Source organism: Protopterus annectens, chromosome 12.part0 (assembly GCF_019279795.1).
Source record: "Protopterus annectens isolate FY-2018-M chromosome 12.part0, PAN1.0, whole genome shotgun sequence".
NCBI classification, from domain to species: Eukaryota; Metazoa; Chordata; order Ceratodontiformes; family Protopteridae; genus Protopterus; species Protopterus annectens.
The window spans coordinates 1,509,251,289-1,509,277,345 of NC_056746.1; the positions used below are offsets into that span (position 1 = coordinate 1,509,251,289).

A 26,057-nucleotide genomic window follows, 5' to 3' on the forward strand; every position below is an offset into this window, starting at 1 on the left:
GAAATTCCGAAGTATGGCTGAACTAAAGTGCCGTTAATAATATATGTTTAGGGTGTATAGTTTTCAAGACGTTAAAAGTTTTGGGAAGGCTCAGCGAAGATATAAGCACTTAATGTTGCCAGTTTACTGGTAAGCTGTCAGGTAGAAAAAAATGAGTAGAACTTGCTTGACTCTGGTAATTTATACTTTAGTGCACTTTATTCATGATAAAACATATTGGTGATTAGTCAGGTGTGTGTATGTGTATATATATATATATATATATATATATATATATATATATATATATATATATATATATATAGTACAGCCATATCTCTCGGAGCAAGAAATCTGGACAAATCCAAAATAATGGTGGGTCAAAGGCCCAAAAATAGGAACATATTTTAAATACTGCTCCTGCAAACTCAGATAAACAGGTTTTGCATTATTATGTATTTTCTGAGTGATATGCAGTCTGAAATTCGAATGTCTACCATTATTTATCATTATTTAGTGACTTCAGTCTTCATGTTGGCATCCCACAATTCCATTGGAATGGGCAGGGTTACATGATTGCATATGCAAATTTTATGTTAATCAGCACACTGATTAACTTTTCATGGGCCTTTGTCCAGATTTCTGATGTTTCCAGGTTGAGAGAGATGGCCACAAACAGTATGGTGTCCCCACTTTTTAATATTTTTCCTTCTGCCACAGTTTTGTCAGGGACAGCTCTTTCTTGCCTAGTCTAGTCTACAAATACTGTTTTGTAAATTAAAACATTCCACTTTGGAGCTTCACAATTCCATAATGCTGAGTTCCCTTTTTCATCTATTCTGCTTAACAGTCATAAGTCCATTGTTATTGCAGGGCCATGCATTCTACCTAATAATATATTAATCCTGTATACTGTACTAGATGCGTCATCACATTCACCAAGAGACGGTCATTAAGGGTGTTATAAACAAAGACTGGTTTACTATTAACTCAGCGTAATCCTACTATTACCATACAGGTATATGTTCCATAGCTAATCAACTCTTCAACCAGGTATAATACAAATCCTACTAGGAAGGCTACTGCAACACACACAAATTTGATGTGGCTGTGTTAAAATTCAGCAGTTTTTTCATATCTAGCCTAAACAACCTTGCTCCAGTAAGAACCAAGAGACTGAAGGCAAACCCAGCTCCCTGGCTTATGAAACACACCAACAACTAATGAAAACTAGGGACGGGGCTTGGAAATCATGGATATGCAATAAGTCATCTGCTAATCAGCAATGATTCAGATGTCTTAAAAAAAAAGTCAGCCCATTAAATGACAAAAAATTACTATAGAAAATTACAAGTAACTCATAAGTCAAATCTAAACTGTTTTGGCCGTCAATAAATAACTTTAAAATTCATGGAAAATCACCAAGTTACTTCATCCACATCTTAACAAAATAGCACTTTACTATCACAGATGAACATTTTATCCAATCAGTACTGTCTACTCCAAAAGAATGACATCTCTCCATGTCCTGTTTTATTACCAATAAACAGTTATAGCACAAGTTTGCCACTCTAACTTGTACCTACCTCATTGATCAAAAAGTATCTGATCAAATGTAAATCTACAACAGTTCCTCCTGATCAACTGGCCCTGTGTATACAGTAACATCAGTGCTGACGTACTTCCTTACCCTGTTTCAATATTCATTAACTTCTCTATCAAAAAAAAATAACTGGGTACCAGCACTTTGGGAAAAATCTTTTATCCTCCTGTTATATGAGTGGGCCATCCGCTGACCTCTCTAACTACCAACCCATTGGAATTTTACCACCTCTACCTAAAATACTAGAAAAACATGTCCATTCATTATTGATAATCTCACCCCCCCCCCCACACACACACACACACAGTTGCCTTAGACCCAGTCATAGAATGACTTTTGATCTACAGAGTTTCACTAAAATAGACATTTGGGCAATGTTGATTGCACTGTTTTCACTGATCATTTTAAGGTTCTTGACACCGTCTCCCACCATAAATTCATGCTTAAGCTTTCTTCATTAGGTTTAAGTCAGTCATGTCTTAAATGGTTCCAAAGCTGTCTTTCACATGGACATCAGCCATCAGATAGCAACAAGACTGCTGCTCCTAATTTACCCATCGCTGCTGGTATCCCTCAGATTAGTATTGGGTTCCTTTTCAGTCTTTTCATCAATGATTTGCACACTGTACTCATGCCACAGTTACTCAATATGCACATGCTTTCTACTCTTATATGGTCGACCAAACATTTTTCCTAACTTCAGCAAGTAGCACAGCACTGGTCTACAGCAGTAGAAAAGGCGCTTGATGATTCAAAGCACTTTCTCAGTGCCTAGAAAGAAATTGTTATTCAAAGCAAAACAATTCTTTGCACAAAAGGGTCTGTTCTCAACAACTTCAAAGAATTCTACTAAAATTAAAGTAGTCCCCCCCCAAAAAAAAAAAATATTGAACTTGTCCATACAAAACTACGTTGATGTCAACAGTGCAATAACAAAGTAAATTTGTAGTAAATCTGCCATATATCACTGTACTGTGCTCAAACATTTAAACTGGCTAGAGTTATCCCATGCTCTTACATATACACAAATACTAAATACATGCAAACATACTCTACTTACTCTGTTCCCCAGTAAATGTCCATGCTTTATTATCTAGCCAGATTTCCCAAGCATAACTCTTCTTTCTTCAGATAAATCACTTCTTATTGTGTTTTAAGTCCAATAGCACAACTGGAAACTGCATTTCCAAAAAAAAATAATAATAATATACCAAATAAACCAAATAAGGCAAATTAATTCCCTTAGTATTTTTATCTGGAAAAACAATCCAAGCGGATACATGGCTACATTCATAGGTAAGTATTAGGCTATCTGTTTTTGTAGACTGTTTTAAGCATAGCAAATTTCCCTTCCATAGGTGAAAATCAAACCCTGTACCTCATGTTTGTAAGGTAATCACATTAATGATTATGCAAGCCCCAGCCACAAAAGCTGTAAAAGTATTATTGCTAGGCTGTGTACTTGTTTGTCCTTGCTAAACCTAATTTTCCCAACGCCACTTATAAATACAATTAATTACTCGTGCCTTTAACTATGTAATAGCATAACCTCCTCAAAACTAAGTATTTTCTTAACTCTTTCAACTTATTCACTCTCCTATGTGTGTTTTTCTTTATTTATATATCCATTTTCTTTACCTTATCACCCTTCTTGATTTTTTGTAACATTCTATATTTACATTTACTACAGTACTATATTTTACTTTCATCTTTCTTCTAGTATCTTTTCTTCATTATCAAAATTTTCACCTATTTTAACTATGCCTTTCTCTACATCATAAAAATATTTGGTTTTTCTAAATTATTTGCTTATCTTTGTCAGTATTTCAATAATTGTATTTACTTTAACATAGTATCCTAGTCATTCAGTCCATCCAAAGTTACATGTGGGTCCTCGGTCAGGCTCAGCAGAATGTGTCCAAACCTTGAGCCCCTTTTTGAATTTCCTTCCCATAATGCACCTTCACCTAGTTACATCACACCTCTTTTGTCACCTTTGCAGCCTGCGGTATGATCTTGAGCAGATGTGCTCCACATCATTTGATAAGTATTTAGATGTAAAAGAGATACTTTTTCCTCTAATATTAGAGAAAAATAATTTGCATATTTTGTTAAATTACTTCTTTCCTTTTGTAGTTCTTCAGTCCCTTTTTCTCATCCTTTCACCATCAGAACTCTTTCCTTCCATTTAACATTGTAGTTTCAGTTTTGTGTGCACTGTGTTAAGCATAGATAGCTACAGTAGATACAGTAGGTATCATAGACATTCTAGTAATATATATATATATATATATATATATATATATATATATATATATATATATATATATAACTTTTATTTTTTTTCCCTTTGGTGTACTAAGTGAAATATTTAGGTACATGTATGATGCTTTTTGTGCATATGCATGTGTGTTTTTAAAAAAAAATATATATATATATATATATATATATATATATATATAAAAGAGAGAGCTTTTGTATATTATCATCACTGTTAACCCCCCTTTTCCCATTTTCTACATGGAGTGGGGTGGTGTGTCAACTGTCACCATCTCTCTAGTCAATGCTGCTTAACTGCTTTCTTCGACACTCATGCCTGACACATTTGTGCAAGTAATTGTTTGTAACTTCCTTCAGAGTTTTGAATAAGTATCAATATACACATTTTTATATATAATTTGATTAGGGTGAATCATTTTCTTGGTTTTGTGTGCAATCAGTCACCCCAAAACAGAACAAGAAAAGCAAACGGATTTATAGCTTGACATCTAGGAGTATTTGAAGTGTTCCTTACTGAACTTTATTCACATCCATTCATGTTTTATTGTTAATTCTTCATCTGTTCCCAAATATTTATAGACTCTGTACTGTTCAAGTTACTTTAAATCACATTCCTATCCCACGTTGATATTTTCTGTGTTCCCTGTGAGGAATTAGAATGTTCTAGAAAAATGTTCCAGTGACGTATCCTCTTCAGATGCACCCTGCTCATCTGCTGCACCTTTGTATGGGAACCCATTGGCCCATCACTCCACAAAGTTACCTGTGTTAGAGTTTCCACTGATTCGTGCTCCTTCCCTTACTGTACAGCTTCAACTGGACTTTCATACTGGTTTCCTATAGAAGGCACCAGAACATTATCATGTCACATATCTTCATCAGATGCCTACTGCTCCACCTTTGCTCCTTAATCTAGTGACCCATAATTACATCATGCTGCAGTATTCATGTGTTAGATTCTCCAAACTAAATCCTTCACTTCACAGATAATCCATAACTTCAATTTCTGATTAATCCTCTCTTCTACAATCCCTTTGTTTTTTGTATTCTTTTATATTGTGTAATTTCCAGTATCCAGGTTCCTTTGCTTATAATTCTCTTCTAATATCTTTGGAGCTGTTTTTTTATTTAGTTTGGGTTTCTTTTTGCGTAAATATTGCAGCATATCAGATCTCTCTCTCTTTCCCATTCCATGTTTCTTTATATTCCTTTCAGAAATTTCTGTGTTTTGCTCTTTGTTTTCACACTTCCTCAGTCACCTGTTTTTCCAGCAGCCCCACTGTTCCTTTATGTATGTAATGTTTTTCATAAATCAGTTGTATTAATGAATGAAAGTTTTTATTTTAAGCTTTTTAGTAACAGTACATTTTTTTTTTGTGGACTACTACTACTATCTACATTTTCTTCCCCCGGAACCTGGCCTAACCTAATGTTTTCATGTCTTGATGATTCTACACTATCTTTTTACCCAGTTCTGGCACCAGTGTGTATACCAGGGTTAGGGAGTTTTTTATTCTGGGACCTGTGCTCCAAACTGCCTTTTATTTTTGAATTTGCCATTCTCCATAAATTGTAAAAATACAATGTCTATATCATTGTTGTTTTGGTGAGATTTTTTGAAGAGAGGGTCCACCATGTGATGGCACCCAGACATGAGGATAAGTTCATTTCCAGCAGTACTACTACTACCTCCTTTTATTGCTGATTTCATCGCTCTATTCAGACCCTAGTCAGACTGTTAAACACTTACGTAAAAAAGACTTGTTTCAGAATGTTCATGTTGCATTCAATTCTACCTTGCCTCAGGGAGAAGAAATGGATGTGCTGTGTGGATCTTTAGGGTGCTTATATAGATAGCAAAAGAGCCCAGGAGATTTTTCTACTTACAAATAGGAGACAGTTACTACCAATTCTGAGCACTGCCATTTGGTCTCGCCACAGCCCCCAGGATGTTCATCAAATGCATGGCTGTCATAGCAGCTCTGTGACTTCAGGAATACATGATTTTTCCATATCTGGGCAAGTGGCTCCTGGCTCCCTCCTCTATGTAGTCTTTTGCAGATTCCTGGGTATATCTGTAAACCTACAAAGGACTAACCTCAACCTCATTCAGAAAGTAGTCTTTTCTAGAATGTCACTTGGATAACACTCTTCCATTCTCTCTCCCTCAAGAAAGAGATCAGATTTTAAAGTCTGCAATCAAACATCGGTTACTCAGCAAACTTCCTACAGCACATTTAATTTTCAGAGTCTTAGACTTGCTGGCATCTTCAGTTCTGATGGTTCAGTTTGGTCACTTCCACTTGAGAAATTTGCAGTGGTTTCCTCAGTCTCAGTGGTCACAGAACTATCACCCTATTTCCAAGACCAAAGTCATTACAGAATTTTGCAAAAGGCATATTCTTTAGTTGTTACAATCACCAATGGCTCAGATGGGAAGACAGTTTCACACTCCTCCACCAGTAGCAACTGGGAACACAGAAATGACACATCCTTCTTTGGGTGGGGGAGCATTACAAAGGCAGAATAGCTCAATATTTTTGGATGGACAAGAAGACCAATCTTTATATAAAAGTTTTGGAGTTCAGGGCAGTCCTCCTAATGTTGCAAGAACTTCAGGACTACTTTTCACAGGGCATGATATCTATCGAGACAGACAACATGGTGGTAGTTTGGTATAGCAACAAACAAGGGAGAACCAAATCATACCCCTTGTATTTGGGAAACTATGTGGGTCTGCAATGAGCAGTAGCCTCCCACCACTTTCTGGTAGCAACACTCATCGGGGGTGGGGGAGGGAGTACTCCATTACCTTGCAGACAAGCTTAGCAGGTATCTCTTAATGTCTTATAACTGGTCCCTCAACCCAGCAACAACCGGGTGCTGGAACACTCCCTGCTACATTCTTTTTGCCTCACTACACAACAATGCTGCAGCTATGTTGCCATGATTCCCCCTCTGAGATAGCAGCCAAGGGATGATCCATATCAGCAATGCCTCCCTGGACGTCTATATGCATATTTCTTTCTGCCTATATTTCTGCAGAAAGCATTGAAGTGCAAGACAACAGTCATCATCCTAGCCCCCTTTTGACCCAGTCAGATTAATTTTTCCCCTCCAAAGACGTCGGTTGAAGGGCCTCCTTGGCTCCTGGATCCAGCCCTGGGTCTGATCACTCACCCCTCCAGGGTGACTCATATAGTAGACAATCCTATGCTTTCTTACATCTCAGTTTCATTCAGTCTGTAGTTTCTCCACTATCAAGGTATAGTTAGTAGCTATTTTGAGTTTTCACTGTGATTTTTCAGGAATGCTTTCTAGCCTCTCATAAACTATGCAAGGGCTTTCTAAAAGGCATCTTTCTATTATGACTACCCTTTAAATATCTGATTCCACCCTGGGATCTGAATTTCATTCTAGAGGTCTATACAATGCCTCCTTTTAAGTCTGAATCCTTGGCAGACCTTAAATGCCTCTCCTGGAAGATTTTTTTCTCGTAGGTGTCACCTAAGGAAGCAGGATTTCCGAGCTGCATGCCCTATCCTCATCTCTTCCCCCTTTTCTGATTTTCCATGAAGACAGAATAACTCTAGGGATAACTCCTTCCTTTATTCCCAGTGTTGCTTCTGAGACAAATACTTAACTGCCCATTCATCTACCAGTCTTGTTTCCTAATTACAAAATGAAGGAGAGTACTTACTGCATACCTTGGATGCACTCAGTTATGTTCCCTCCACAGAACAGATTCTTTCAGAAAGGATGCACAGCTTTTCATTTCATTTGCTCAGTATTAATTGGGGGAAAAGGTGTCCAATGTATCACTTTCGAGATGGTTGTCTGGCTCCACCTCATTGATTTATACCTCTCTCAACAAACCTCTTGCAAGCTCAGATTACTAGAGACATCTCCACCTGCATAGCATTTTTCAGAGCCCATTCATGGATATCTGAGAGGCTTTCCACCTGGTCTTCCATGCATACCTTTATTAAGCACTAAAAGTTGGATTGTAAATCCAGGGCCAGAGCATCTTTCAGTTTTACCATCATTGAAGTATTTAAGTCATGATACCACCCAAGGTCAGCGTAGCCTGGAATTCTGATCCACTTGTCAGATTGGATGGACTGAATGAATAAGATATTAAGACCCTTAATGGGTTTAAGTTTATTAATTCCATAAATGCAGTGACTGGCTATATTTTACCTAAAGACTATAATATTATGTCTCGGCTGTTAGGTATTACTCCTAAACATACACATATTAACTGGATTTCATTGGATTAAAAATGTTATCCTTCCATTAGTAGACTGGATGGTTAAAATGAGCATTAGGAGCTATAGGTTGAATGCTTGGGCTTGTGCAAAATTCAGTTTGACATTATGGCATAAATATTGGAATACATTTGTATATAGTTTGAGTGTCGACTGATCATGTATTTTACTGAGCATTTTTTAAGGGATGTAGTAACGTTATACTGTTATGAATCTTATTTGAAGTGCCCCTATCTATAATTTACCAGAATGAAGTTGTTTAAAAAAATAATAGTAATAATAGGGAAGGAGTCTACACAGGATCCAGCAATTTTGCATGCGACTTGAACTTTGTAGAATTCCTTAAGACAATTACAGAGTGCTTATTGAAGTGCCAGGATGTTAGATTTGTTTTTTTTTTTACTGTTAAATATTTGTGTGGTTTCTATGAAAATATGCTTTTGCATTTGCAGCAGCACTGACAATGCTGATTCTATGAAGGCCATGAGATCTGGGTATTGCTTACTTTTAGGCAAAGTGAGTTAAATCTAAATTGCTCCTTTCAGACCTGTTCTCTTGGTTACCCATTTTCATTTCCCATCCTTCTGTTTATTTGTTGTAATTCATCTGTCTGGTATATGTATGAGATAGTGGTAGTCTTCCTGAGCAAGCAGTGCTGCCTCCTGCTCTTATACATTGACTCTATTGGCTGCTTTTTATTATTGCCACTTGCCTATAGAAACTGAGTTTATTGAGGCTTGAAAATTTAACATATTTTCCTTGCATTTCATACTTGCTCTGACTTAGATTTGCTCTTGAAAGTCTGTTTTCCTGTGCTTTTCCCAAAGCCACTTAAATGTAATTTCAGTAGTCCTAGTTCAATCACAATTCACAGACTAAAAGTATACAAAGTATTAAGAGAGAAGTTTTTATTTATTTATTGACATTTGTAAATCGGGTTGGTCCAGCTGGGCTTGTGTCCCATTTTCAGTGGAGACCTGAGGAGAAAAGCTCCAAAAAAACAACAGTTTACAGGGAATCAAACATTTGAGTAAAAATATGGACAAAATCAGATAATACAAGAATGTTAGGGAGACAAAGCAGAAATGCAAACACATGATATATAGATATCAACATTTTTCATACTGAAAAATATATTTACATATTTACAAAAACAGTTAAGGTCCAACAGTATTGATTGTAGAGTTTAATAAGTATCCAAAATAGTGGAATACTTAGCTGTATGTAGAGGGACTGAAAAGGTATATAGTATAGTTGTTGGGAGCTTAAGTAGGGGCTTGACAAGGACATAATTTGGAGTTGAATAGATGAAGTTTAAGTTTTTCTTTAAAGTGGGATGGGTGAATGATGGAACAAATGTCTCTTGGGAGTTTGTTCCAGGCTTGGGCAATGGAGTGTTTATATAGGAGTTTGCCAGCTATTTTTCTGGGTTGGTAGATTTGTAGTAGTTGCTGATTAGAGGTACGGAGAGTCCGTGGATGAGTGTGGATAGAGATGGAAGGAGCGAGCAGGGCAGGATGAAGGTTTGTAAATATTGAAGTGTAACATTTGAAGTTGTGACAGCAGTAGAAGATGGGGGAATTCTAACCAATGGAGAGTATTTAGGGCAAGGCAGTGATGTGTGTTGTATGGATAGTTTGTGATAAATCTAGCTGTCTTGTGGTAAGTTTGTTGGAGTTTGTTTAAAGTAGTAGTTTGGATGTTGGCGAGTACTGGGGCAGCATATAGAAGGGAGGGGAGCAGAAGAGCTTGTGCAAGGGAGAGTCTGGCATTTATCGTTAGAAAGTTTTTGTTGCGATACTGTAAACACATTTCTGGTGAGTCTTTTTTATGCTTTGGAGGGTGTGCAAGTTGAATTTGAGTTCATCTATGATGACCTCAAGGAGTTTAGTGTGAGCTTCAGGTTGGATAATAGTGCTATTAGAGGAAGTGGATTTGAGGTGAGAGAACGATTGGGGGAAAAAATAATAAGAGGTTTTTTTTTTTTTTTTTTTAAGGTTGAGTGAGTAGATTCATGGACAACCACTGTTCAGTGGATAGGAAGGCCTGTGAGTAAGAGTGTGGAGATTGGAGATGAGAGTCTCGACATCTGGATATTGGATGAGGGAATATTGTTTACAAGAAGTGTAGAAATCATTGGTAAACACATTAAATAGGAGGGGACCCAGGATGGAATTTGTGGTATCCCGGTTGGGACAGGTATGAATGGAGAAGTGGGAAGAGAGCCATTTAACAGGTTGCTGCCTGCAGGATAAGTAACTGGAGAACCAGGCAAGGGAGGAAGAACATAGATTGAGATCTGCACATTTAGACAGTAGTAGGGGATTGGAGACTGTATCAAAGGCTTTGGAAAGGTCAAGGAAGAGACATAATACGAGTTTCTGATTGTCTAGGGCCTCTGCATTGGTATCTGTAAAGGATAAGAGGGCAGTAGTTAAGCTCTGGTTGGGACGGAAACCATGCTGAGTGGGAGTAAGGAGGTTATGCTGGAGGAGGTAGTTGAGTAATTGTGAATGGATAAATTTTTTGAAAATCTTAGGGGAGATAGAATAGCTATAGGTTGGTAGTTAGATGGGTCTGTAGAGTTTCCACCTTTATACAGGGGAATAGTGAACAAGGATTCCTATAGGGTAGGGACGGTGGATTCCTGAATAGATTGATTAGTAGATACTGTAAAGGCAATGGAGTCAGCAGCAAGTTTGAGGAAGGTAGGAGGTAGATTGTCAGTGGAGGGAGAGCAGGGTTTGAGTTTGTGAAGAAGACTTGATCTGATGTAGGAAGTAGTAGCCGGGTGTAAAGAGAATAATTTGTTAGAAGGACTGGGAGGGGTAGGCAGAGAAGTTGAGTAGGTATCAGTGTTTCAGTGTTTTCAATAAAGTGTTTGAGAGGAGTAGCAGTTTCCAGAGGAGATGTATTTGGGTAGGGGCAGGGAGTTGAGGGGCAGCCTGGAAACAGAATTTTGTTAATAGTGTACCAGAACTTGCGAGGGTTGGATTTGTTATTGAACTGGGCATAGTTATAAAAGGACTTTTTGTCATTATTGGTTTGTTTTTTTTTTGTAAGATTTCTGAGGTGTCTATAATTATGTAGCAGAGGTAATTCCTTTGTTCTGATCCAGGCTTTCCAAGCTGTATCTCTTTTTAGCATAGGGGACTTAATTTCTTTTGAGAGCCAGGGAGCATAATTTAGTTTTATTCTAACCTTCCTAGAGGGAGCAAGGGAGTTCAGGGTATTCAGAAAGATGCTATTGAACCTAGTAACTGCTTCATTGAGAGGGATTTGTTTAAGGATGGACCAGTCAGTGATGGATAGACTAGAGATGAATTGGAGTACATTAAAATTAGAGTTTTTTCGGCAGTCTCTATAAAGATGGGATTTGGGGGTTGGATGGTGTATCCAAGGACCAAGGTGGGGAGGTGGTCACTAAGTTGGTCTGGTAGGGTGGTGAGGGGAGTTGGTGAGTTTCCAGTCAATTATGGAGCTGGAAGATGAGTTTTTATGGAGGCAGGTGGGTGAAGATGTCTGTTAATGGAAACAATGTAGGCTGATGCTGAGTTGTGGAGAGTCAGTTTTAAGCTTAGACTAATCTAGGTTAACATCGCCTAAGAAGAGGGTTTCATAGGGAATATTGTAGGAAAACTAGGATATTATATTATCTAAAGTGGATGAATTGTTTCTAGGAGGGATATAGATGGCGGCAACAGCTAATTTTTTGTGAGGGTTAAGGTTGCAATTAAGGATGATGAGTTCAGCTGGGAGAATGTCAGGGACTGGTGTGGGGAAAGGTGAGAGATTGAGGCTATTGGAGTGGAGGATGGTTACACCACCCATTGTTTTGGGAATCTATCAGAGCAATAGACATTATAGCCTGGTGGGAGAATTTTATTGTTATTGATATGTGGCTTAAGCCAGGTTTCAAATAAGGAAAGGACGTGAGGATTTGTATGCATTATCCAGACATGGAAATTGGTAATTTTGTTGGTTAGGCTTTGAATATATAGAGAGTATATTCCAGGTGCTTGGATATAGATGTTTACTGTAAGAGGCTGGGTATGGTGGGAGGTGTTTGGGGAAGGAAGGGAGGTAGAAGATAAGGGAGATGTTTGATTGATGGGAGAGGGGGAGGGGTGGACATCCCCAGATATGAGTAAGTTATTAGTGGGAAGAGGGAGTACAGTAGTGCATAGATGTAGTTTGTGTAACTTAGGTTTAGATTTGTAGGTAGGAGGGTGGATTTGCAATATAGACAGTTTGTGAAGAGAAGAGGTGGAGAGGTTGTAAAGAGCTGGGGAGATATGAAAGTAGGAGGGTGTAGAATTGAGTGTCAAATGTATAGGAGGTAGGAGAGCATAAAAGAGAATAAGGAATGTGTGAGTGATAAGAGAGAAGTAGTAGGAGTGAGGTGGTAATAAGGTGTTTCATTTTTGATGGAGGGTGTAGGGGTTATAGACAGGGTGTAATAGGGGAAGGAAGTTATGTATTTGGAGTATGACAGGAAGTAGTTTGTCAGTGGATGTTGGGGAAGGAAGAGGCGGTAGTGGCTGGTATAAAGGAAATTGTAACGGGGGTGGTTGAGAGTGGGGGTAGGGTAGAGGAAGAGGAGTGAGCCCAAGTGGAGTGAGGGCTAATGGAGCAGCAGAGCCAGGTCAGCAGTGTGAAACAGCACTGAAAATAATCAGAAAGGAAGCAACTGTGAAAATCAGAGCTGAAGAGGTAAGAAGAGTGCAAGCCAAAGATGGAAATGTTGCAGATATATATTTAAAAACAGGAGACAAAGGGTAATGAAGATGTACTAGGGGTTAGGTAGCACTCTGGAATGTGGCTGGCAACATTAAACCTAAGGGTGCATAAAGGCATGAATCTTCAGGTGTAATTGCTCTCCATATTTTTTTTTTAATTTCTCATAAATTTACTTTATGCTAATCTAAACAATACCTTGTGCTACTAGTACACATTTTGAAAGATCAGTAAACATCTGATATACTGGAACTATTGAGAGTTAAAATAACATTAAACTAAAAGCTATTGGTACTGTTGTTAAAACAAGGAATATGGTAAAGTGCTAGTATTGTGCTGCCTCCTGATGGCTAAAGTAAGTTACTACAGCCAGAAAAACTAACCTGCGTGTGTGCTTACCTGCCCTTTAGTAATACTTTAAATGATAAGGAGCAGTTCACTTTTTAAAAAGCAGATAGTCTTAAAAACTCAGTGTGGATAAATTGCAGTAGAAGGAACACCTACAATTGAGATAGAAAGCTGTGGTTTTTAGTGTGTTTTTGGTGCTATGTCATGCAGGTAAATTAAGCAGATCTATAACACTTTCACAAGGTATTTTGCTGGGTGAGTCTGTTGGGCAGGGGATGATCACAGATTGTTTAACCCATCGGGAGAAGCTGCAAGAGATAAGGGGGAGTACATACAAAAGGTTATACCAAAAAAGTAAGAAAAGGCATACGAGAGAGACCAGACGTAGAAAAACCCTAGAGAATTAGAAGGATAAGTGAGGTATAATACAGACAAGAAATCACCAGTATGGCAATAACAGTATTCCCAGTTGATTAAGCCCTGAAAGCAGAGCATATATTACTTTTTAAACAACTAATGTAGCACTAAAAGTAAATGGAGTAGTGTGTACAGAAAAAACAAATATTAGCAAACACAGTTAACTAAGCCCAGTAAGCAGAGCAGAAAACAATTCTTAAAAACTGTAATGAAGCCACTAGGAGTAAATGCAGTAGTTTATACAGATTAAACAACTTTTAGCAAGTGCAGTTCATAGGTTCATACTAGGCTATCTGCCCTAGGGCATTTACAAGCCTAGCCAGAGTTGTTTGGCTTACGCTCCCTTTGATTTGAGTTTATTGTGCCCTTTTTAAGGTTAGATTACTGTGCCTCTGTCCAGCAGTGACACAGAAGTAATCCCAGGGGTAAACCTACGATCACCCATCCACTCATCAAGATTCCTCTTGAAGATGGTCAGTGAGGGGCTCTGCCTAACATGGACTGGGATTGTATTTCAGAGTGTAGTGAGCCTCTGGGTTATAAATCTGTCCCTCCAGAATGTCCTGTTTGTTTCTGTGCTGAGGTTTAAGTCCCTCGAGTGCGTAGCTCTAAGGAATTTGGATTTACTGAGGTGAAGCATGTCCATTAGTTCCGGGTTGGACATAGCTTTTTACGTCAGGCATAGGTCGCCTCTAAGTAGGCGGTATGCAACTGAGTAGAGCTGGAGTTTCTTTAACCGAGCAGCGTATGGCATCTGTTTGAGTCCCTTAATCCTCTTTGTGAGGTACTTTTGGGGTCTTTCAAGTTGCTGCAGGTGTCGGGTTAGGTACATCCCAAAAGGGGCATTGTATTCTATTATGAGCCTGATGAGGGATGAATAAAGGGGTACGATGACCTCCCTTGATCTAGATGTGAATCCTTTCATGATAAGGTGGGCTATATAGAAGGTCCTTCTAACCACTTTGGCAATGTGGTTGTCAAAGGAGAGATTACTATCAACTTGGGTACCCAGATCCCTAATTACTTCTTCCATACTCAATGGATTACCACCTATGTGGTAATTTGTGGGCACTTTGTTTTTGCCAAAGGATATGACTGTACACTTTTTAGCGTTTAGCTTCAGGCCATGGCTCTGGCACCAGTTGTCCGTATCTGAGAGACCCTTTTGGAGGATGCTTGTATCAGCTGGAGAGTCAATTATGGCTCCCACTTTGCAGTCATCTGCAAACTTGGTCAGCCACAGTCCTCCCGTGTTAGCCTGTACCTCAGAAAAATATATACCGAATAAGAGAGGTCCCAGGACTGAGCCTTGTGGGATGCCACTTGTAACTGGTTTCGAGTCTGACATGGCTCCGGCAATCCTGACCATGTGGGTTCTGTCTTTGAGCCAGTTTGCAACCCATCTTGTGACGTAGGGGTTTATATTTAAGCTGAAGAGCTTGTCTATGATGCCCGAGTGGGGTATTGTGTCGAAGGTTTTTGCGAGGTCAAGGTAGACTGTGTGGACTACCTTCCCTTCATCTATGGCCTTGGTGACTGTTTCAAAGAAATTGACCAGGTTTAAGAGGCAGGATCTGCCCTTGACAAAGCCGTATTGGGTAGGATCCAGTGTCTGTAGGTCCCCAATGTCATTGTTAATGAGTTCCATGATGATCCTCTCCATAGGTTTGCAGACCAGGCTAGTCAGGCTTATGGGGCGATAGTTTCCAGGGTCCGTAGAGGCACCACCTTTGTGGAGTGGGACCACACTGTTGCTGTACGCCATTCTTTGGGTACATATCCTGTAGTAAGGCTGAGGTTGAACAGCAGCTTTACGTGAGGGTTTAGTTCTTCTTGTAGTTCATGTAGGACACAACCCAGGACACCATCTGGTCCCATTGATGCTGTGTTTTTTGCTTTGGAGAGGGCGGCTTTCACCTGAGCATCTGAGATGTTTGGGGGGCAGCACTCTGCTGGGATAGTTATTTGCCCTTTTGGGGTGGAGGGTGGGGGGGAGAAGTTTGCACTGAACCTGTCTGCCAGGATGTTAGCAGTATCTGTGGGTTCAGTGCATTTTTTGTCATTTTGGATTAACTCTGAGCATAGCTGGGAGTTGCCTCCCAAGTTCCTAACATAACTAAAGAAAGCCTTGTGATTATCTTTAGTATCCTGTGCTATTTTTTTCTCGAAACTGGCCTTGGAGGATTTTATGAGGGATTGTAGTTTTTTGCTAGTACTGATCAGAGATGCCTTCCCTTTTTGGGACTTTACTCTGTCATGTAGTAGCTTCCTCCTTCTGTTGTACAGCCTATTTATGGCTGGGGTCCACCAGACTGCACGCCTGCCTTTGGAAGATTGGGTCTTGGTTTTGTTTGGGATAGCATGATCCATGCATTCCTGGAGGTGTCCATAGAATGCATTTATAAAGGATTCTGCCGTTTGGGCCGTAGTTTCCACTGGCCCGGGGGCCTTGAAGGATTCCACCTCAGTTTGAGAAGTGTGAAGTTAGCTTTTGAGAAGTTTTTCACTGTGGTTTTCTGGGCTGGGGGTGGGGTCGGGATTAACTAAGCCCTGTAAGCAGAGCAGAAGACAATCTTAAAAACTGTAATGTAGTACTAGGAGTAAATGCAGTAGTTTGTACAGATAAAGCAACTTTTATCAAACACAATTAACTAAGCCCTGTAAGCAGAGCAGAAAACAGCTCTTGAAAACTGTAATGTAGCACTAGGAGTAAATACAGTAGTTTGTACAGATAAAGCAACTTTTAGCAAACAGTCAACTAAGACTTGTAAGCAGAGCAGACAACAGTTCTTAGAAACTGTAATGTAGCACTAGGAGTAAATGCAGTAGTTTGTACAGATAGACTATGTACTGTGTTTGTACTAAAATATAGTTTTATCCCCAGGTAGGACCTTGTGCTATAACTAATGTATTTGTTCTTGCATGAGTTCTTGAGCACAGAACTCCAGAGTGATCATTTTAACACCAGCTGTGTAGTAGTCTAGTCATAAAATAACACTAAAAATTTAATAACATCCCTAACACTGGAGAAATCAACGTCAAAAAATGTACAAGCTAATATTGAACTAGATACATTTCAAGATATTTGCCATTGCTATTCTTCTTGGTCATGTTATTGCTAATGACAATATAAAATAAATATTATTAAAATAACCTGAAATGCATTTCTTTTAAGAAGTTGCATTTCACAGTTAATAGTTATACATGATGTCCAACAACCCCACAAAAGCCTCTGTTTTACCATCATAAATGCTGATTCAGTCTAGCACTGCACAATTAAGTTTATTCTCTCATTCGTCAACTTTTTGCTAGAATCACAACATTCTGATCACACTACATAGTTTTCCCTCATGTCTGGTACATAGTTAACATTTTCTCTCTCTGTCTCACACACACACACACACACACACACACACACACATTGACTAAAAGGAAAAATTTCTGGTTTACACTGACGTTTTCAAGGCTAAGTTCTCCAACCTTATTTTAACACTAGTCGTCATACATTCTGTAATGAGTTCCATTCTCTGTGTATTATGAAACTTGTGCAAGTATGGCTTAATTCTGCAGTGGCGCTAATAAAACTCTTCTTAATACTATAATACTAAATGCTCTTGTTTTAACATTTTCAATACTAGATGTTGTTGCAATACAAAATCATAGATATTAGTGAACAAAATCACAAATATTCATACTCTGCTCATGAGGGGCTTGAACCACAGGCAGAGGAAAGTATGTGGGCCTCTACACTCCACCCCATGGAACTAGACAGTTGTATAGAGCACGAGTTCAAAGAATCCTGTGCTATCCATACAAAAGAGAAGATTACTGCTATTACACAATGACGTTATTTAAGAAAAAGAAATGTTACTTTTCATAAATAATGTTATTGTATAAAATGACTTTAGCACTGTCTGGGGCATCCACGATATGTACTGAGGATGATGTAGACACTACGTTTGGGATACACATTAATTTGCTGTGCAATACAAACAACAAGGTAAAATAGAAAAAAGCTTAGATTGAAGTGTACACTAGCATTAACAGTCACAGTCTGCTGCTGAGTTTGTAATGTCTTCACTATTCTATAATGGAATGGAATTGCTGCAATTTTACGGTCCGTCTTTGAAGTACCTCTTAAATTGTGGAGCTGCTTCCAAAACAAGCGCAATAAATTTCTGAAACACTTGTGTGCAATGAAGCGACTTCCAAAATGAGAGCAATAAATTTCTGAAACAGTTAAATGTGCAGTCTGTTTTATATATACTACCTGGTCTGCTACCTTGGTGTAGCTGTCCATATGATGTAAAGTACAACGGTCAGTTTTTTGTTCATTGACATAGTTTGCACTGCTTAGTAACATCAGTAACAAAGTCTGTATTTAAGACTTTTCCGTGCTGTTTTGCCCATTTCATTGTAGTGTCTCTGCCTGTGTCCACATCGATTGTGTGCCAAGTTGCCATTCCAGCTTCCATGGATTTCTCTTCAGTGTTCATTGCTGAAGATATTTTGTTCCAATGCTGGTTGTGTTTCCTTTCATTTGTGATAGAGGGCATTATAAGCATCTGTGTGTCCCACAAGTATTTTTCATTGCCAGTCTGTGGAACCTTCTTCTAAGTGCTTGTCAGAAATATTCGTCTTGTTGCCATTACAAAGTAACTAGATGGTCAGTATACTGCGCAGCTGCTGGTGTAAATGTAAGCTTCTTCTCCAGGCTGAAGATTATTGATGACTAATACTGTTGTACATAGTTCAGCCTGATTTACCTTCATCATACTGTATGGTTTCAGTTCATGGGCAATATGACATCACTGTCAGTGTTTTACTGTTAGTCACTACTTAATAGAACCAGCAGTGAACTATGCTTTCTGGCAATGTTGCAGTCAGGTAATCAAAGAGAGGTGATTCAAATATAAGAGACCTCAATACTTTCTGACTGTCTTGCTCATTGGCATCAGTGTCTTCCAAAATAACAAGTCTAGCTAATTTGTGTTGTATTTGGGACACCCCAAGCACAGTATTAGCTCATTCTTGCGTATAATATTGCCATTTCTGTATGGGTAAACTTTGGGCACCAAATGCCTTCATTAAAGTATGGTCTTGTAATCATCCCTTGATAGAAGTTATCACGGTTGTTTTGTTACTCCTTCAACATGAAGCAGAGCAGTGGACACAGCTAGCACATGTTGTTCTAGGGGCTGTATTGTACTTCTACGTCATTAAAACATTTGGGCCAAAATCCTAGTGGTTGCTTCTGGCTGGTGAAATGTTTTTGCCAAAAGATCAGGACATTACATTATTTCGAACAGTCACTTCAAGAATAAATGGTTGCTTAGGGTGCACCTGACCCATTCCTATACTTTGTTGTAAGGCTTCTGCTTTCTTTACTTCACCATATGCTGTTGTCTGCTTTTGACTCTATGTAAAATTAGCCCACTTCCAGGCACCATTGTAGATAGGGTGCAGAATCGGTCCAGGATGGGACACAATTGTTCTCCAGAGTCCCGTTGCTCTTGGAAAGGTTTGTGCCTGTTGCCTTGTTTTTATTATAGCAATTCTCTGTATGTTTTCTGTTGCCACTGCAAATACTTCTCTTTTTAATACATTTCATAAATTTTACAGAAGTTCATAGTGTTTTAGTTTCATTCATAGTGTATCCATTATACTAAAGATGTTGCATTACAGTCTGCAGTGCAGCTTCCACATTAGATTCCTTTCCTGTAATTATAATGTCATTAATGGAATGGAATGCACTCACGTTTTCAAGCTACAGTTTAACTCATTCTCTTTCTACTAATCCATGACAAATGTAGGAGTTGTGTATCATTGGGGTAGCACTTGAAAGGTGTACTGCCATCCCAGGTCAAAGCAAATTGAACTTTGTTTTGCTGTACTATCGGAATTGAGAAGAAAGTATTTAAGTCCAAAACAGCATGAAATGGTTCAGCAACTCAAGATAATTTTTCCACAATAGTTGCAATTGTAGAATTAGCAGTGGCCAGTGATGGTCTGATTTTCAGGCCTCTATAGTGTACTGTCATCCATCAAGATGCATCAGGCGTCTTCACTGCTACACTGGTCTGTTGAACGGGCTCATGGTTGTTTGATTACGCCTTCCCGCTACAACTGTCAAACTCTTTTAGATATCTTAGCATGACCGCTAGGTTTCAGTGCTGTTTAACGTTCATGACCATCTTTAGTAGTATGATACAACTCTAATTCTCCTTATTTTTACCATGAATGACGGCCTTGACATAGGTACTCCATCCCGAAAGGCTATTTCAGTCCTGGTTTTTGCACCTTCATACACATCGGTCTATATGGTGTGCCCTTGGAAGCTACAGGGTTACCTGCAAAAGTAGCTATTTCAATGCCTGTGTCTACTAATACAACTAAATAATAAGGGTGCATAAAGGCATGAATCTTCAGGTGTAATTGCTCTCCTATTTTTTTTTTTTAATTTCTCATAAATTTACTTTATGCTAATCTAAACAATACCTTGTGCTACTAGTACACATTTTGAAAGATCAATAAACATCTGATGTTCATTATCACAGGCTCATAGGAAGTTACTAGGCTATTGGCCCTAAAGCCCTTACAAGCCTAGAAAAGAATTTAGCTCATGTTCCAGCAAGTCAGCACCCTATGCCACTGTCCAGCAGGGACATAGGTGGAAACCCAGGGGTGTATTTTCTGTTCCCCATCCAGTTATCCAGATTGCACTTAAAAAGGTTTAAAGAGGTAGTCTGCTTTACCTGAGGGAATCTATTTCACAAAAGGGGGAGTCTCTGGGACACAAATCTCTCCCGCCAACAAGTCCTGTTAATGTCACAGACCAGGTTGAGGTCTTGCGTGTGGGTTACTCGAGTGGAGCTCGACTTGCAGATATGCAGCAGTCCCATCAGGGCAGGGTCTGAGATTGCTTTGTATGCCAGACAGAGGAGTCTGTAGGAGACTGAGTAGAAGGATAGGGCTTTTAGCCTATCTGTGTAGTGTAGATGTTGGACACCCTGGATTCTCTGAGTGAGGAATCTCTGTGGTCTCCAGCTGCTGCATGTGCTTTGTGAGGTACATGCCGAAAGGGGCATTTTATTCAATAAGCGGTCTTTTAAGGGAAGAATACAGGGATATTATGACCACCTTGTCTGTGGATGAAATACCCGTACTAATGAGGTGGGCCATGTAGAAAGCTTGGTCAAAAGTGAGTTTTCTATAAGCCTGGGTTCCCAAGTCCCTTATGACTGATTGTGTTCTTAGTACGTTATTATCAGTGTGATCATTTGTGGGAATGTCATTCTCCCCAAAAGGGATGATGATGATATATTTTTTGGCATTCAGTTTGAGGCCATGTTTCTGGCAGCATTCATTTGTTTGGGTGAGACCCTCTTGGAGGATGTCCACATCACTAGGGGAATTGATGACAGCACCCATCTTGCAGTCCCCCAGCTTGCAGTCATCTGCAAACTTGGTCAGCCATAGCCCACTAGATTTGGCCTGCACCTCTGAGAAGTATATCCCAAACAGCAGAGGCCCCAAGACCAGTCCTTGGGATACACTACTTGTTACAGATCTACTACTTGAGGTAGCTTCCCCTATTTTGACTAGGTGGGTTCTCTCAGTGAGCTAGGTTGCTACCCATCTGGTAACATATGGATTGATGCCTAGTTGAGAGAGTTTATTATACCTGAGTGGTGAATAGTATTGAAGGCCTTGGCCAGGTCAGTGTAGGCAGTGTGCACCATCTTACCCTTGTCTATGTCTTGGTGACTGTCTCAAAAAAGTTGACCAAATTTTAACAGTCATGACCTCCCCTTGATAAAACCAAACTGTGTGGGATCAGATGTCTGGAGGTTGCCAATATCCTTGTTAATGAGGTCCATGATCCACTCCATGGCTTTGCAGATCAGACTAGTTAGGCTGATGGGTGTATAATTTCTTGGATCGGTGAGTGCTCCACCTTTTTGCACAGAGATGACAGTAGGTGTTCTCCACTTGACTGGGACAAAGCCGGTACTCGGGCTTTGGTTGAACAGGATGCCTAATGTTGCTACAAGTTCCTGTCTGAGTTCATGTAGGATTCAGGCTGGGATGTTATTGGGTGCTATGGAGGCTGTTTTTTTGCCTTTGAGAGGGCAGTGATGACTTGCTCCCTAGAGATAAGGGGAGGGGGACAGGTACTGGGGCTGTCCTGTTTTACTGCTGTGGGGACAGAGGAGTGAAGTTTTCACTAAACCTGTCTGCCAGCAGGTTGGCTATATCTACATTATATTGATCACTGCTGCGGTAGCCTAGCTTTGGCTATATCTACATTATATTGATTACTGCTGCGGTAGCCTAAGATATGTGAGTTATAGCTTGCATATGATGATATAGGATGTAACAGCCAAACAGCTTCCAAAGCTTCATGACACCTTCCACATGCACAGTTAATCAGCTTGAGCTGAGCTGGTTAAAAAAACAGGTTTGAGTGCCAAGCCTCTGTGAGCTTTTCTGCCACTGTTGTGTGGACTTTTGAGGACTGATGCTCAGCTTGTGCTCTTCCATTGTTGGACAGGTAAGATGTCCTTCCCATGTCACTGTTGCAGTATTCTTCACAGTAGAGATATCCTGCCAAGGATAGCCCAGTGTCTGACCAGCAAACCAAAGGCTTTAGATTGTGCATACACCATACGTTAAACATATTAGGGCATAAAGGTGACATACACACTGTTACTCAGAACTTCTTTGCAGATGGTCTGAACACCATCATTGCTCTTTAGTCTGAAAGCCCTTTTGTTGTGCTGAATACCTAGACATCAGATAAGTACCCTGTTGGGGTCTTTTTTGGTGGTGTTCTTTTTTTGGTTAGCTAGAGTTCATGTCATACAAGAAGGGAAAATGTCAATGTAGGTGGCAGATTCCTCATAAAAATGGTCACAAACAGTGCCTTTTTTGTCTGGGTGTTTCCCACAACCATATGTACTGTAGTATTTGCAAAGTGTTTGTGCCCAGGACTCTTAGAAGTCAATTGTCTTTCCTGGCCATCTTTGTTAATAACCAGAGGCTTAAACTGTTAGCCCAAGGTAGCATGGCAGAATCTTCTAACCCCTAGATCTCGTTAAGCAAGAAGGCCAAGGAATTTCTGCCAAATTATTTGGCCGTCCAGCTTCCATCAGACATCTCTTTAGAAGCTGATGAAAGGGCTGTAGGCTATCCGATGGCGATGTTAGATTCCTGTGCAGCAACCCCACTGGAGGCCATCATGGAGCCTTCCTTTTGCATATCCTCTGAGGCTTTGCAGGTGTCTGCTGCAGACATCAAGGGGGAGCTATGGTTTATTTATTTCTGAGTGCCATAGAGGGATTCCACAGATTCCAGTCAGGGAAGAAGTTCCAGGAACTCATTGAATCTCATCAGTGGTTGGAACCTCTGGTGTTTGTTAGGTATGATGTTCCTACTAAGAAAAAGCAGAAGACTAAGCATACTTCTTTATCCCCTAAGGATCCTCAAAGGGAATGGCAGGAGTTTATTCAGGGCCTGTTTAATGCCTTAATAGCCTTGAAGCCCTCCCCAAGGTGTTTCTGTGCCTTCTCCTCCCTTGGAATTCTGTCTCTTCTAAACAGGCTAGGGAACCAGATTCCTCAGATGAGGTTTGGGTAAGATGATAGAGTTCCTGACGTACTCTTCGTAGATGCCTTCACCTTTGGCTTATGGTTCTGATGAAGAAGAGTGTGCGAGTCCTGAGTTTCCTTTTCAGGAACTGTCTTTCAGAGAGACACTGTAGCTAGAATGATGGAATACTTTAAATGGGATTTTTCTCTAGTGTCTGATATCCAGAAAAGGCATTGTGAGCTGCTTCAGGTGGATACTCCCCAGCCCTTCGGCAGTAGCTCTTGTATTGACTGCTTTGTTGGAGACTTTTATAGCTACTTTGTTTCCTGATTTTCAGCCTCCCACTCCAAAGAAACCTGACCGGTTCTATAAAGTTCCTGACGATTGTCATTTTTTGTGTCCCTCTGCTGACCATGCTGTGGTGTTTGTCTCTTATGACAAGCCCTCTAAACATTTGCCATCTTCCAACCTTCTTCCTTCAGATAAGGATAGTAGGCCAATGGAAAGAATTGGGTAACAAGGTTTATATTGCTTCTACTTTGGCCTTTAGGGCAATCAGTTATCAAACTCATGTGACCAGATGCGCTCTGGCCTTGATTGCCCAGGCGTATCAGATTATTTCTGACCCTTCTGATTCTGAAGCAAAATCTTCTGCTCTATTTTAGGTTCTGCGTGGCTCATCACTCTGTCATGTGTAGCTATGATGCTGCTGATGCATCTTCAGAGCTGCTGCGTTTGGGTCTGTTATGAGGTGTTATTCTTGGCTTCACCTCCAGTCTTTACCTGAAGGCATTAAGGCCAAGTTGCTGGCTGCTCACCTAGATAGAAAAAAATCTATTTGGGACCGCTGCTGCTGATATGTTTAAGTCTCTTCAGGAAAAAGGTGAAGCCTTGAAGGATCATAAACATATTTTTGTATCCCTTATCCCCAAGTTCCAAAGAAACTATCATACCAGGTCTGCTTTTGTTCGCAGGCAGCTTCATCAGGCCGCTAAAGGAATGAAAGGGGTAGGGGAGCTCCTCCTTCTAAGTCTTATGCTCCTGTGGCTCAGAAGCCTCCTTTATCTGACAACCCTGCCTGTCTTTAACTTTCTGCCCCACCCATCAGGCAGGTTTCATTGTCCCTTAGTCTCTCCCTTTGTCTTCGATCCTGGCACATCATCACCTCAGATTATTCTATATGTCATCCACCAGGGTTACTTCATAGTGTGGAAGTCTCCCCCTCCTTTTTCAGGGATTCCCCAAACCTCCTCTGGAATAACTTCCTCATTTCTTGGAGATCATTGGGTCCCTGTTGGACCAGGGAACTATTCAACATGTCCCTCATTCACAAGTAGGGAAGGGATTCCAGGATGTTCCTGGTCCCTTGAAAGGATAACTCTTGGAAACCTCTTCTGGATCTCTCCTTGCTCAACACCTTTCTCAAGGTTCCTTCTTTTCAGATGGTTTACTCTTGAAAGCCTGTTTTCTGTTCTGCCCAAGGCTTTTCTGGTGTTCTTGGATCTGAATGATACTTACCTTCATATTCATATTCACACTGTCTTTCAGGAAGTTTTTACTTGTCTGTTTCTTCCTCTGATTTTCAGTTCTCCGCTTTGCCCTTTGGCCTCTCTGCTGACCCAAGGGTGTTCACAAAATGCCTAGCTCCTGCGAATACCTTTTGCAAGGTCAAAGACATTCAGATTTTTCCTTATCTAAATGACCTGTTGCTTCAGTCACCTGCCGTAGGATCTGGAGTTCAGCACATTTCCCCTTCAAAGTCATCCACCAGGGTTACTTCACAGAAGGAGCATAAATGCAGTTTTATATTTTTCAGTCACCACCTCAACTACGCTGAAGTATTTTTGTTTGACTAAGCCAGCATCATCACAAGCTGATGAAAATCAGATTAGTACTGTGATGCAATATGTCATGTTTGGTTCCAGAGCATTTACTGACTGTGAATACCTTTTGCAAGGTCAAAGACATTCAGATTTTTCCTTATCTAGATGACCTGTTGCTTCATTCACCTGCCATAGGATCTGGAGTTCAACACATCTCCCCTTCAAAGTCTGGGGTTCACTGTCAACTTTTAAAAGTCAGTCCTGACTCCCTCTTAGCATCATATATATCTGGGTTGCAGGATTCAGGCAGTGCCATTGTTGGCTACTCTTCCACCTCCAAAGGTTCTGTCCTTGACAACTTTCTTAGTCTCTTTTCCTCTGTGTGCTATTCCAGCCAGAGAGTTCTTCAAGCCCTGGAATTCATGGCTTCTTCTATTCCAGTGTTCCCTCTTGCGAGACAACACATGCAGAAGCTTCAGTGGTACCTCAAGTCAGTTTGGCTTCAGGGAGAATTTGGGTAGTGGACCTTCTTGAACTATTCAGCTACGCTTCAGATATGTGGGGTGTAGGTGGGGGCTTCTGTGAACATCGGAAAGTTCAAGATCTTTTGCCCCACATCAGAGGTCAAGACCATATCAACATCAAATAGATGAGAGCTCTGATTCTGACCCTTCAGACTGTTCACCTCGTGCTCTCTTCAGGCCTTCTGAAGGTTTACAAGGACAACACTACAGTGATGTGGTATGTCAACAAGCACAGTAGTAAAAATTCTTACCTTTTCTGCAGGTTCGTTCTTCAGCCATGTTATCTGGCTCTCAGTTATCAGTTAACTCTTCTGGCAGTATACATTCCTTCAGAGCACAGTTTAATGGCGGACACCTTGAGCAGGCCCAAAACACAGGCTCACAAATGGATGTTTCACAGAGACGCGTTTCTGGACATAGTCCTTTCGCCTCCCCTCTAAACAGGTAGCTCCCTCTTTTCCATTCCAGAGTGCCATGTCATCTGGCA

General features: G+C 40.1%; 1 protein-coding gene across 1 annotated transcript in view; it reads left to right on the forward strand.

Annotated features, from left to right (window-relative positions):
- The window catches only part of RHBDF2 (rhomboid 5 homolog 2), a 1,958,103-nt gene that overhangs the window by 1,864,819 nt on the left and 67,227 nt on the right, over positions 1-26,057 (forward strand). The gene's annotated exons all lie outside the window — the stretch shown is intronic.